This window comes from Xiphophorus hellerii, chromosome 21 (genome assembly GCF_003331165.1).
Source record: "Xiphophorus hellerii strain 12219 chromosome 21, Xiphophorus_hellerii-4.1, whole genome shotgun sequence".
In the NCBI taxonomy this organism is placed as follows: domain Eukaryota; kingdom Metazoa; phylum Chordata; class Actinopteri; order Cyprinodontiformes; family Poeciliidae; genus Xiphophorus; species Xiphophorus hellerii.
In genome coordinates, this window is record NC_045692.1 from 18422706 (window position 1) to 18436995 (window position 14290).

Consider the following 14290-nt stretch of genomic DNA (forward strand, 5'->3'; position numbering starts at 1 on the left):
CGCAAAATTCTGAGGTGGAGGAAAATAGTGAATGGTTTTAGATTTTTTCTTTTATCAATAAAAATCGGCCTAACTAGTACGCAGTGCAGCTGCACTGATGATGATGTGATGATTGTAAAAGCTTCTGAGGTTTGTTAGAGAAGTGTTGATAAAAACCATCATGAAGACCAAAGAAAATAGCAGACAGGTCAAAGATACAAAGCTAAAAATGTGAGACATGGTGGTGGGAGCATCATGCTGTGGGGATGATATTAGTCTTCACAGAATCAGTGGAAGTGTTGGTTAAAGCATGGTTCTAAACACATTATCTGAAACACATTAAAACAAGGTAGTGGCAGCATCATGTTGTGAGGAAAGTGTTTTTCCATCTTTATATGAACATTTTTATTTGCTATATTCAGTTTTTTTAAAGTGGAGGAGTTGGTATCACTGTTGCCTTGCAGGAAGAAGGTCACTGGTTTGAATCCTAGAGTATCTGCATGGAGTTTGCATGGTCTCCCTGAGCTATTGTGTTTTTTTTCGGGTACTCTGGCTTCCTCCCACAGTCAAAAAACATGGCTAATACGTAAACCGGTATTTCTTAATTTCCCTTAGGTATGAGTGGGAGCCTGCATGGTTGTTGTTCTCTGTGTTGATACCCACTTCCCGTTAATTTATCATTTAAAATTCCAATAAAATACAGTGACTGAAAACGTTCAAGGCATGTTAACACCACTGGAAGACCTCTGACGACAACAGAAACAACAACAAAAAAAAGTCCTCACAATGTGACAAAGTCAAAATCAAACACTCTTTATTGACGACAAAGATGTTGACAGACTTGACAGAAAATCTCTTGCTGTGACTAATTAAGGCCTCAATTAGACAACGCCGACTTTATAAACGCAACAATCATCAGGAAATTAGTTATAAAACTTAATTTTCTTCCTTTGCCAAAGTGTCTGATTAGTGATGTGTCAAAAATAAAGACAAATAGACCTAACTTGTCCCAGTGGACTTAACCTGACAGCTACACACACACAAACACACCCATTCAAATCCTAGTTAAACAAATAACAGACTGATTTTCCTCCCTAAACCCCCACCTCTTCATTGATTGAACCAGTGCCCTACAGACCTCTCTTATCACATAATTTCCCTGTATATTGATCATGTATATTGATTACACACCTAACCACTACAGGAGCAGCTTTTCTGTGTTTAACCGCAGCACCTTAAAAACGACCCGGGAGACAGCTTTAGGCCTCTTAAACAAACTATTTGCACAATGCGGGAATCAAATTTGTTCCAACTGTTAATGATGCCATTTTTATTTCTTTTACTTACATTCATACTTTATTTGCTCTCCTGGAGCAATGTACACTAATATTCATAACAATTTAAGTTTTAAGATATTTTAAAATTTGCGTAATTGCATCTCTTTATATGGGCATCAATATCAGTCTTTACCTGATATTGTTGATTTTAGACAGTTTCATTAAGAAAAACAATTTAAGAAGGTTTGAGAACATCATTCAAAATTGTTTTTTTCCCCCCTTTCTCAGCAACCATAATTATCAATATTAGGATCAGAGATAATTTCATAAAAAATCCTCAATCCTACTACTGATGTTAAGCAGCCAATCCAGTAACTGTATCTACAGTGGCTGTACCAATCAGATGAGGAAGACTGTAGAGGTTATCTTCTGCAGTAGTGCCAACTACACCACTGTGTATATCAATACATATTTGGGTAAAACTGGTGTTTGAATTAATAAATAAAGCCAGTTATGAGCATTTTTAGAGAAGGCACTGGGTCTTATTGTCATTAGCATTCTGTAGCAGCACTCAAACAACAGTTTGTGGGAATTTCCCTAAAAATGTCAGGCCTTGCCTTGAAGGCCAATACATACTCTGAAATAAACAGAGTGTGTTCTTTTACTCAGAGTGTAAAGAACAAGAACAAAGTTCTTTTCTGGCCAGGAAATGTAATATTTCACAATAGTTCACAAGAATCCCAGTGCAAAACTGCTGGAAAGTTATGATGACTCATATGAGGCGACAACCAGTGACACACAAAACACGGGACAATGACCAGAGAACAGGAGCAGAAACGGCGTGATACTGGAGGAAAAATGATGGAGAATATTGCAAACCAGAGAGCTCACATACAGAAGGAGAGGTGGAAGTGACAAAGGAACCAGAGGAGCTAATCAGGGAGGAGTGGACGCAGCTGAGGGACAGGACAGGCAGAGGCAGAGGAGAGATGAGAAGAGGAGCAAACTAAGGAAGGGAGAAAGGTAGACAAAGATGAGACACAGGAAAATCATAGATGAAGAAACCTGAAACTAACATAAACAGAAAAAGAACACTAGTCTGAGTGAGTCTCAAATAATCCAAGTAGCAAACAAACAGTATAATGAACTAAAGGTAGATCTAAGATTAATAAAGAAATTGTCAAAATACACCAGTCAAGACTTGTACATATGCATGCTTCATTTATCTACACTTTTAAACACTCTACTGACAGCTTGACCAGATGGAATCTATTGGGACAGAGAACAGGCACAAGGGGAGGAGTGGAACAACTTCATAAATAATGACAAAATAATTGTGAGTCAAGGAAAGCAAAAATTTCAGATTTTTGTTTTCCTTGCAAAGCAAATAATAATATTTGTCAGAAAAATATCTAACTCGAGACAGTTTTTAAAAAAGGATCCATGTCAACACCTAAAAATGCAAAATATGTGTAAATAATTTGATTTGAATTATTCTGATTTGTTTTCTTACTCAATTCCTCATTTCTCCCTGTGATTATTTCTTTAAAAATGAGTTACTTCAGGTTGGCTTTTTAAAACAAAGGAACATAAAAATGAGCCAGAGTTTGGAAACAACAAGGTATTGATCCTTTTAAAGATGCATAAATCCCAACTCTAGAGCACAACAGAGACTTGCTGCTTGAGCACTTTTGAGTTTTCAAACTGCGGACAGAGCTAAACGAATCTAACACTAGTAGATTTCTTGATGGTTACCTAAATAAAATGTATGGAATAAATAAACTACATGATAAATAAAATGATGATTTTGGGTAAAGTCATAAAGATAAGCAAATATCTCTTATTTTCATCAAATAAAAGATTTATTGACACTTTAATCTAACAAAGGAACTTTGCAATCTTGCTAGTTCTGGTGGATGAGGTTTAATTTTATTCAATAATCTTAATTGGCCAGAGAACAGCTAAACCACTGTGGATGTATTTTGAATATTATGAATCCCTAATTGTTTGACATTTATGGACAATGTTTATTTTAATAAATAGCACTTGGGATGACAGGTTTAACAAGGTGACAACTGGGAAAAAATGTGTATACGTATTTATTTCTCTAGTTTTCCAGCATTTAAACCCAAAACGCAGCAGAATCTAGAAGGAGGAGGCAAGTTTCATTGGTTGTGCTCGCAACTGCAGTAAACTGGCAGTTAGATACTGAGAAATATTCATAAAAATTACAGTGTGGATAAAATGTGATTCCAGCACGAGCTCTCCCAAAAGCGATTGGGTTTGTAAGCATTAAATTATGAATGTTTATGGAGCTGACAAGCTGTGAAGACATTTCTTTGTATGCTTATAACTGCTAAAAATTTTCTACTCTACTAAATGTGAATCCAATAAAAATTTGAACTTAAGGCACAACAAGTCTTTTCTTGTTAAACAAATATGAACAAGAGAAACTGTGTGTGATGATTACAGTGCATTTGAGGAGTGATATTAGCAGCTAAGTTTGATCATAATTTGTCTATAATTGAGTGCAATTCTGAAATAAAAACACAATGTACTCATGCAACTTTATTTTCACGGAAAAGCATATCTGCAGACGATATTTAGACTTTAACAAGTGGTGGATCTAAATTGTGTTTGAAGAATTCATTGCATTGTGCTTTGTTCATTTAGTCAACTTTTTTCAAAATGATTGAAGAGGATGTTTCAGTGTTGTGTTCTTCCAGAGCCAGCCCAAGGCACAAGCAAACCAAGCTGCTCTTTAGCGTCAACAGAGGGCCCCCAAGAGAGCTTGATTTCTCTCAGAGCCAACAGATTTTGAAACTTTCCTATGTCTATTTAGGTTTAAGAAGAAAAAAAACGACTTAAAATTTTGTCTTGTGTTGTTAGCATATATGAAAAGAATTTAACGCTATTGTAATATCACTAGTTTATTAGTTTCCTCTTTCGTCTGCTTGCTAGTGTGGTGCAGTCACATTTTATGCACATTAGAAATGTGAAATAATCAATCAGTGACATTTTGTCCTGCTTGTAAGCATAATGGGTTAAACTGACTGTTCCCCACAAACTCTACTGAGTGAATTTTCAACTGCTAAACTTTGGACTTCTTGACCAAATTCAGACTAGATGAGTCAGGGAAATAACAAAATAACTCTGTCTTCATCATTTCCTGGTTTCACTGGTATTTGTCATTGTTATTGTGACGTGAGCAGCTGTTGGTCACTTTGTCGCTACACCATTTTATACTTTTGGTTATTTTGTACTCAAAGAAAAACTACCAACATCCAGTTTGAGAAATGATGACTTAAAGACAATCTGGAATTTGATTTGGAGCATTTTTCAGGTTTTGGAAAGAAAGAAGAAAGGAGTATGCAAAAATTATTTTATTTCAAGGCTTCGTTCCATCCATCCATTAGCTTTAAAGTCATCCATCCATCCATCCATCCATCCATCCATCCATCGCCATCCATCCATCCATCCATCCATCCATTGTAGCTGGTTTAATCCTGTCATCTATTTTTACTAACTTTCCATCCATCTAACTGTGTTGGTTCCATTTTTTTAATCTGATCACTGCATAAATACATATTTTTATCATAAACTCAAGGTGCAATTTAACATTTATGTTATAAACATTTGCAAACAAAAAACTCTGGGAAAGTGAATCAAAAAAAAGTACACAGACAAATCCACAGGGAACCCAGTTAACTAGATTTGGCCCCAACGAATCAAATTCCGTCCTTTACTTAATACCTAAAGATGGTAACCAACGGATCCAAAGTACTTCCACAAAGAAAGAATGACTGAAAGAAAAATAAGGGGTGCACAAACTAAAAAAAGGAGGGAGGCAGTGAGTAAAGGAGGGAGCAAACCGAAGGGAGGAGTCAAGCGAAGGAAGGAGCAGCTGGGAGTCCCACACTTCGCCCTCTCTCTCCCTCTCGAAAAAATGCTCCAAGTGTAATAACAACTCTCCACACGCTCTTCTCTGTTGTTTTTGACGCGCATCTGTGGTCTGCTGTCGGCAGATTACAATCGGCTGGCCCATGGTGTTGAGTAGGAGAAAACTGTGAGAAGGAGGAGAAAAGACAGGCAAGAGGAAAAACTCTGGCTGCGCCGCTTTGGAGTTGGACTTCCAGCGTTTGAAAAAAAAAAAAAGAGAGAGAGAGAAAAAGTCCAAGGCAACTCCAGAGGAACCTCTGCAAACTTAAGAAGAAAGAAGAAAAACCAACGCAAACATTTTTTTCCCTTCAAGAGAAGTCGAGAAAAAGTAGAGAAATCATCCAGAAACAAAGTAAGTTTTTCCTCCTAAACTCGCACACACTTTGTTGGGAAGTTTGTAGCGAGCCTGTGAGACTTTATGAAGCAGAAGAGGTTTCATATTTCAAAACGATGGAGTTTCATACAGTTCGGAGCGCACAGGCTTAGTTTTATTTAACAATAAAAGTCTCACGCGTTATTTGCTTAGATTTCGGCTTCCTAATGCATCCAAACGCAGAGATGTGCGCCGTAAAAACTTCCAGAGAGTTTCTGCAGCTTTATTTATGGCAGGAACGGAGATGTTCGCTCAAGTTTTTTTTATGAGTTCCGGCAGTACAAATATAAATCAAATAAAACAATAGTCCAGTTGAGCGTTTTGAATGAAAACTTTTTGCAGAGATGCAACTTTATTGGAGCTTTACCTCCAGAAAGGCGGCCGCTGGAGGTGTGGTGTGCAGCACAGACATGCATATTTATGTGCATGTGTGATCATATTTCAGCGCCTGTTATTGATTTGCAGATTTCTGCATTAGAACAGTTTAGTGGAAGGATACATAACTTCCTATTCCAGTTTATTAATTTCCATCGTTTTCCTATTATATCTTGTGACACAAAACTTAATTTGAAGTATCACTTAAATTAAAAGATTAAACATTTATTTTAAATTTAATTATAAATTAAGAATTAAATTAAGTTTCTCTATGGCATTTTTTTTTATAAAATGGAAAATCATTAATTATAATTTGCATAAAATAAGAATTTTTAAAATGGTTTTATAGAATGGGATAATTTCTAAAATGTAATATTTAATATGTATATATATATATATATATTTTTAATTAAATCCTAAAACAAAGAAACAGGTTTCAGGACACTTCACATAAGCATGTGGGTTCAGAGAAATTTAAGCACACCACAGGGGAAGGGGTCTCTGTGGCCCTTCAGGGGTCACTGATATGGGGCCCCAAGCAAAAATACCACACATCTCCAAATTTTTTAGCTTAAAAACATCTAATTGTAATTTTGTAAATCCTTTTAAAATGAGAGTGTAAAGCTTGTTTCAGAGTTCCAGGATAGGAAACTTGTTTGGGGGCCCTCCACATGTGCAGATATTTGTTTGAAACTTTCCCTCCTGTCCTCTCGCCAGCTGTTCCACATTTTATCTGCCTGTCTGCTCTCTGGTTTCATACAAACGATGAGGGTCCGAGGTGCTCAGCCATGCGGTGCGGCTCAAATCCTCTCCTTTTCATTTCTTTTTTTCACTCTTCCGTTTGACACATGGCAAATTATTAACGAAGCTTTCAGCTGCCTTGAGATGAAACGCATTGTGAACAAACTAGATATTGGACAAACTCCTATTTTTATGTATCTGGATGAGGATGTGGCATCATTCAGTCTGAGTTTAGGGTGTTGTTTGTGATCATCTTATTACATTTGGCCAGTAGAGTAAAAATAAAAATGATGTGCCAATTTAAAACTCACCTCTTTAATTTTTTACTCAGATTTGGAAGGAAATTAAGAAAAATGTTTGGGTAACAAATTTAAAAATTCCTAACCTAATCTATTTTTCTTAAAATTTTGCAGTTGTATTTTTTTTAAGTTAAAACGGGAAGTGTCACCAGTGTCACGGGAAGGTGCATTCTTTTTAATGCACCTCAAATTGATATATATCTTGTGTGATTTCTGAATATTTGACTATTATTTTTATTGCTGGTATTATCTTATGTGAATTTTACTATATTTTTACTTTATTATGTAATTGGATTGATATTTCACAATTTCTTCCACTTTTTGAGTTTCCTATATATTATTATCATCTCTGTTATAGATTAATTAAAGTAGGGGTCATAATTAGCCCTGGAACCAATTTTAATCCATATGTTATCAGATTTGAACTTAACTTAAAATAATGACAATTGCATTTTGAAGTTACGCAAAAATAATAATAAATAAATTGTTGGGTTTTTTTTTACATAATGTTGCATCAGCAGGATAAAATATAATGGTGTTTAAGGATGCTGATTTAAAGGAGTCAGATTCAGATAGCATTTTCTCAGCAGCATCCCGTCCCTGTTTTGTTTTTATTTAATCTCAATTTAAGCACGCCGTTCCGCATACATAGTCGATGACATCGTCCCGGCCACCTGTGACCTCGTGGCCCGGCAGAATAGAGGCTGTCATGTTAATGCACGGACATGACATGCAATTAGCTTCTGAGGTATGGCTCCTCTCCTTTTTTTTTTATACGAAGACCCCGGCATTCACAGCTGAAGCCTGAGTTTTCCCACAGCACACCGCAGGAAGAAATACCTGTTACCAGGTTTGTATTCATGAAGCACTAATGAGCTGCCTTGTCGTGCTAATTCTGCAACTTGATGCTCTCAAAGAGGAGGCTAATATTTTTGTTAAAACAGGACTAACGAGAGGGAAGTTGATTGTCCTGAAGATAACGAGAGCGGAGCAGGATTTAGTGCGTGTGATCTTGCATGCTTTACAAGTTTTTCTGAAAATGTCTTGCTTCCGGAGGAGTCGAAGGACTCCCATTTGGGTGTAAATATTGACAGTTTTGCTTATGGCAAAAAGATTGAGTCACTTTTCCTTTGATCGGCTCTGATCAGATAACAAAAATCAGATTTTTTTCTTTTCCCCTCAATCATCAAATGCATCAAAACTGAGAACTCCCACCATTTTCAGCCTATAATCACTTCCACCATCATTATGACACTGTTTATTTTTTGTATTTCATAAAAATCAGACAAAGGTTATGCTTGTATATCTTTCCTTTTCTTGTTGGATTTGAAACTATTACTAGCGTTGCCAAGGAACTAGTAGTAAATTGTTCTTGTCTTGTATTTTGAATTTAATCTCTGGAAAAAAAGAAGAATGACCTTAAAGAAAACTGGAACTCGGTTTTGGCCAAAAAAATCCTGATTGGTTCATTTCTACTGTTATGAGTTTAATTGTTCGAAGTAAAGTAATTCAGGAACAACCTGATGCGTGAATGTTTTCAGTAATCTTCAACGATGAGTGTGATAAACTTTTGCTTTGTTTTTCTGCCCATACACTAACTATTGTAGTTGATTTGATGTCCCCCAGAAGATATCCCCCACTTTGATGATTTGGTACTTTGATATGCTGACATCAAATGAAACAGACACAGTGGGGAGAAAAAAAGGGTGAGTCAGACAGAGGTAGTGATTGAGGGGGTAAAAAAAAAGACTTTGTAAATGTGTGTATGTGTGTGTGTGTGAAAACTTAGGCTGAGGCTGCAAACCTGAGGAGCGTCAAAATGTCTGGACGCATTTGCGTATGAGCGGAGACAAGAAGGGGTCTTCGGGCGCGCAAGGAGCTCCTCCTTGGCCTCCCTAATCCCCAGGCCCAGCCATCCCTTCAGGGCATGCCTCAGATCTGACTCCCTGGCTCTCTCTGCGTGGACGAGCCAGCTCCGCCAGCAAGATTTAATATGCTATGTGTTCCCTCCACTTCTCTCCCTCCCTCCTCCTCAGCTATCATTGTCCCTGAGCGGGACCCTCGCTCCCTGTTTCAAGGAGCCAGCTAAAGGCACCTTTCAGACCCGCGTGATGTCTTTGGATAAGGGAAAAGTAGGGATGAAGAAGCTATGAGACTCAAGATAGCAAACTGCAATTTTAGATATGTATATTACTCACATTGGGGAATTTTAATGCTCTTGCCTTTGCAAACCGGTGGTCACACGCTGGAAAACTGCATGCATGTTTTAGCATCCTGCTGGAAATTCATTTATTTATTTTAAGGTTTTTCTTTTTCAACCACCTTGAAGTAGCATTTTTATTTCATCTGAACAAAAATATATATTTTTTTCCCCTGAAACTTACTGTGACAACTATGTCACAAAATTACACAAAACTTAAATTTGCTGATCATAACTTATTAACGAAGAAATTTAAAATGAAAACCCAACAAAAATGATATCATTCACTTTTATTTTAAATGGAATACAATATTCTTACTTATGCCAAAATAATGTGAGATATTGTTACTGTTTTTATAATGTTATCTATAATTTTTAAATATGTTATTTAGATACAAATAAACACCTGTTAAATTTAGAAGCAGCTCCTAATTGCTTATTGCATAGAATATTATGCCATTTTGTTAATTTTTTTTAATGAAACAAGAGTCTTAAAAGCTAATATTAGCAGATTAGATGGCTTTTTGTTAATAATAACATTTCTTTAGTTTTCATGTCAGGAACATATTAGTGTTTTGCAGCCTGAAAAACAACAAAATTTGTTATTAAAATTTTGTTTAAACTGCAGCGTTTCTTCAAAAGGCTGGCAGCAAAAGTTCAGTTCAGTTCAGTTTTTTTTTATATAGCACCAATTCACAACAATTCTCAAGCCTTTATAAAATAAGCAGATCCAATTCATATGCAGAAACATGTGGGGGAGGGGTAGTGCTGGCATGCTTTATTCTCTATAAAGAGCTGGAGAAAACTCACTTTCTATGGTTTTCCATTGAAAAGGCTTTAAACTTTAGGAATAGCATTTGGAAAAACATCCACCAAGGATTAACTTAACTTTTGAAAATCTGTATTAAAGTCCTAACATGCACAATATAAGGGATGTTAAATTTTATTTCGAAATATTACAGAAAAACGGTGTGAAAAAGTGACTGCTTCTTTTCCTCAAACACTTCATCAGTAAACAGGACAGGTCACGGCTGCTTGTGGCCGCCGCTCACACCCCTCCTCTGTTTGCTTTGGATGCTGTAAAAACGTCTTTAAGTCGTTGGTGTGAAGTGTAGCAGCAAGAGGTGAAGTGCTTTGGGTTTGAGGCCTCGAAGTGTGTAAAGCTGAATGCCCAGAACAAGATGAGTTTCCCGGGTCGTGGCTGTTTTTGCAGATGTGGTATTGTGTCAGCTTTGATGAGAGCCGGTTGTGGCATCCGTGAGGGGGTCTTTGCTCTTCCTTTTCTCCTTTTTTTTGTCCAGCGCTGTGATTTGCGTGACACATACACTTGGCTGCTTGCTGTGAACAATGATCTGTCACTCACCCAGGCTTCTTGATCTGTGACGCCAGCTTGATGCAGTTTTTTTCTCCCACCAGAATTTTGTCGCGTTATTCAGAAATCTGAATAATACCACAGTAATGGTATTAATGAACCGCAGATATGTTTGACATTCTGTAGAAAATAAAAGTCTTCTTTTAATTCCGCATCTCTCTTCTGCTAAACACAACTAGCTTTCGGTCTTCTGCACTCAATAGTGTCACCTACTGTAAACAATGTTATTGTCAGCCTGATCTGCTAGAGTTTTGTTATGGTGTGCTCTCTGATGAGCCAAAGATGTTTGAGTTTCAAACTGGGTAGAACTATATTCAAAGGCAGTTAAGCTAAAAACCGTTAGTAAATGAAGTTCTAGTGGTTGTTTTAGCTTTCAAGTAATTATTGTGAGAAAATTACCCCTCAATGTTCATCTTATCATAAAGTAAATCAGGCACCCTTAAAAACTAATATTAGCATTTTGATTAATCAGGCTATCTGCTCCGGTACCACTTGCAGTCAGTTGCTTGACTGACTGTGTTTTCTGCTGTTATTTCCAAATATGGAATGTGTTTTTCTTGTAAGTGACGAAACTAGTGCATGAGTCTTTTTTTCAGCTTAATGAATGGCAGTGTACAGCAACAGGTGAGGGAGGGGCAGCATGGTGCTGCTTCCCAGAGAAAGCTCCACTCACTCTTTACACTGACTTTCAACCATATAATGGGAAATCCTGGAGGTTTTGAACCTCTCTTTTTAAGAGCGGGGTGTACCTTTATACCAGCAACTGGTCTTGTCTAATAAACAATTAGAAGTACGTTTCTAGTTAATTCTTTTAAAATACATTTTGGCTGCTTAGCCAAAAGATGTTTCTGAACTGGATACAAAAATGAAGTTTGGAGTAAATAATCAGCAGAACAGTATGATGAAAAGTTTCAGTACTTTTCTGACCCAAACTTTTCTAACTTTATTATACGTTGACATAACCGGCCCTTGTCTAAATATGAATAAAGGACTATTGGGTTGTCAAGCGATGATGCTCACAATGCGAACCCCATGTTCTTGCACTCCCATGCTGCTCGGAGTTGTTTTCCAGAGGGAAATTTCCATGGGCTTTGCTGCATCCCGGGGTGGAGGTCAAGGAGGTGTCTATTGTTTGAACGCCAAATGCATATCCCAAGGTTAATACCTGAAAGAAGCACGGGCCTAGACATTATCTTTCCACTGCAAAGACAGTACATGTGGCTTTCTCCTCTCCTGCTTGGAAATCTGGAAAAAGAGAGGCCTTGAATGGGTCGGGTTGTAGTATCCTAAATGCATCCCTCTTTAGCGCGTTCCGTTCAGTAATGAATGCTAACTGACTCTGCTTCTGATAATGACTTCATCTTGAAAAACAAAAGGCCAACTCTACTATCAGAGTAAATTTCAGCCAGAGCCTGAGAGAGGCTCTCCATTGACAGTGCAGCACTGGAGCAGTAATCGTTTTTTCTCATGCAAAGTGTGCTTTTTTAAGAGCGCGGGCCGCTGAGAGAGAGGGGGGGCGGCTGTGTTTTAACAATACTCTGCAGGGTTCGTGGAGGGGAGGTGGGGTTTGCAGTTGAGTTTGGAGGGGTGAGGTGTGTGTGTGCGTGTGTGTGTGTGTGGGGTGGGGGGTTCTTTTTTGCTCATCAGACAAAGCCTAGTTCCTTTCAGGGTTGCATGCAGGGTTGGGAGGTAGGGGGATGAAGGGAAGGGGGGAGGCATCCAGAGTTTTCTTTGAAAGAGAGGGACTCAGGACGTTTTTGATGAGAGTTTGTCATCGCGGCTGCTTCACCTTCCAGGGGGAAAAAATGTAGGGCTGCCCTTGCACTGACAGCCCTGGAAAAAGTGGGCTCGCGAAATTTTTTTTTATAGAGAAACAGAAATATTAACGCATACACAGGGCCCTAAAACGGCCTCGGCTATTCCTGCCAAGCTGCTGTTTTTATTAAGAGAGGTTGACGTGCTTTGGAAATATATCTTATTCATGAAGAAAGCCAGGTTAGACTTCCCAAAGAATTCATTATGTTCCCCTCAGATGCAGCTTTCGCGGGCTGCAGCCGTCCCCTCTGAGGACGCGGAGCGTGCAGCGCAACATTGTAAAGCCTCCCTCAGTGGGCTCAGAAGTGCGAAGGGTTCCATTTGTCAAAGGTGCGAGAGTCTTTTTCCCTCCTCAACACTTTCCCGGCTCAGCCTCAAACTCATTGTCTGAGCGAAGGCAGGACATTAGTCACTGCAACGCCACGGGAGCCTGAGGGTGCTAAGGACCGGAGCTCTGGAGCCCGGTTTGGACAGAGGGGAGGCAGGGAAGGGGGGACCAAGGGAGGGAAAAGGTGACAGAAGGGCAAGAAAAGAGGAGGAAATATGGGGTAGAGGGAAACTTAGGAAGGGAGTACACAAGAGCAGAGTATGTGTGTGGGAGACAGGGGTTAGAGGGGGTAGCTCTACCTCGGGGCTCAGCATTGTAAGCCCCTGTCTACCCCCAAAAGCTGCTTTCACAAAGAGATTTACAAGACAGGTCTTGGGTGTGCTTTGCAGCCCTGCATTATGAGTGATCGAGTGTGTAAATGTGTATGTGTCTTGCAGGAACAGACCTTTCTGCACTTGATTTCCGTCTTGCATCACCTATGCAAGAAAGACATTCTCCCTGAATTTACCAATTCCAGGCAGGTTAGACCCACAGCAGCCCCGGCACAGCGGTGTGAATAACCTATTCCCCCTGGTGGCAGTTTGCCTTCTGTGTGTGCGGGTGTGCATTCATGTGTGAATGCATTTCGCAGATTTTCACATACAAGGGATCCTGTTAGCTTTTGGAATTATTTATAAAGCCCCGGCTTTTGTGTGGCGCCCTAAGTCCCTGTCTCCTCCCATTACTGCTTATGACTCTACCTGGGCTTCCTTCAGCCCCTCAGCCACCCTTCGAGCTGAAGGAACTGAGTGTAGAGTTACACCTAAACCTTTTACTGCTACCAGAAGCACTTTCTTCCGCTTTATGAAAACTGACTTAACAGTTTTTCCACTTGAAAAATAGTTCAAAGATGAGGGTTTTTCTTCCAACACCAAATATACGCTGACAATTAAATTGTTGCTGTAGGAGTTCACCAAAAGCATTTTTTAACACGTTCACCTCATTCTGCTTCTTGTTTATTTTAACAGATGGCATCACTAAAGGAGAAACAATCAAGTACTGTGGTGGATGAGAGGCTTTTGTTGCATTTGAATTGTAAAGTTCATCCTGGCGTGAACCTTTGACCCCTAAAATAGAGATGGACAAAGAAGCTGACTGGTGACAGTAATCAGGGAATTTTCAGCTTGACACAAAGATTTTCAGGTTAACACAAAGATTTAATTCGATCAGTGAACTCACTGTATCAACTGTGTCAGACTGAAAACAACACTTTACACTGTGCACACTGTTAATGAAGGAAGACCCAACGTTTGGTAGTTTCATTGTCAGTGTGTGTGGAGTTTTAAAAATAAAGCCAAATGAAGTACGAGATGTTGAGGTATGTTTACAGTTCTTTCAGCCTGTGAGAAAGTGGGAGAGAGCAAGACTTTGAACAGATAACAGAAAGGCTGGAGATCAAAGTTAACCTCTTTCACTCATTGGAGTTTTCAGTCTCAGTTAAGGATCATGCTGGATTTGGAAATGTTGGAAGACTTTTGAAAATCTCAGATCTTACCATCTAAATTCTTCATCAACTACATTTATGCTAAACTGTGTAATAAATTCTAACTGCT

The 14290-nt window shown here is 38.6% G+C and overlaps 1 protein-coding gene across 4 annotated transcripts in view; it reads left to right on the plus strand.

The window, feature by feature from the left end:
• Positions 1-5141: 5141 nt before the first annotated feature.
• The window catches only part of gli3 (GLI family zinc finger 3), a 123050-nt gene continuing 113901 nt past the window's right edge, over positions 5142-14290 (plus strand). For all 4 annotated transcript variants that reach the window (XM_032550729.1, XM_032550732.1, XM_032550730.1 and 1 more), the window contains exon 1: positions 5142-5547. The gene's annotated coding sequence lies outside the window, so the exon portion shown is untranslated. The remainder of the gene's footprint in view (positions 5548-14290) is intronic.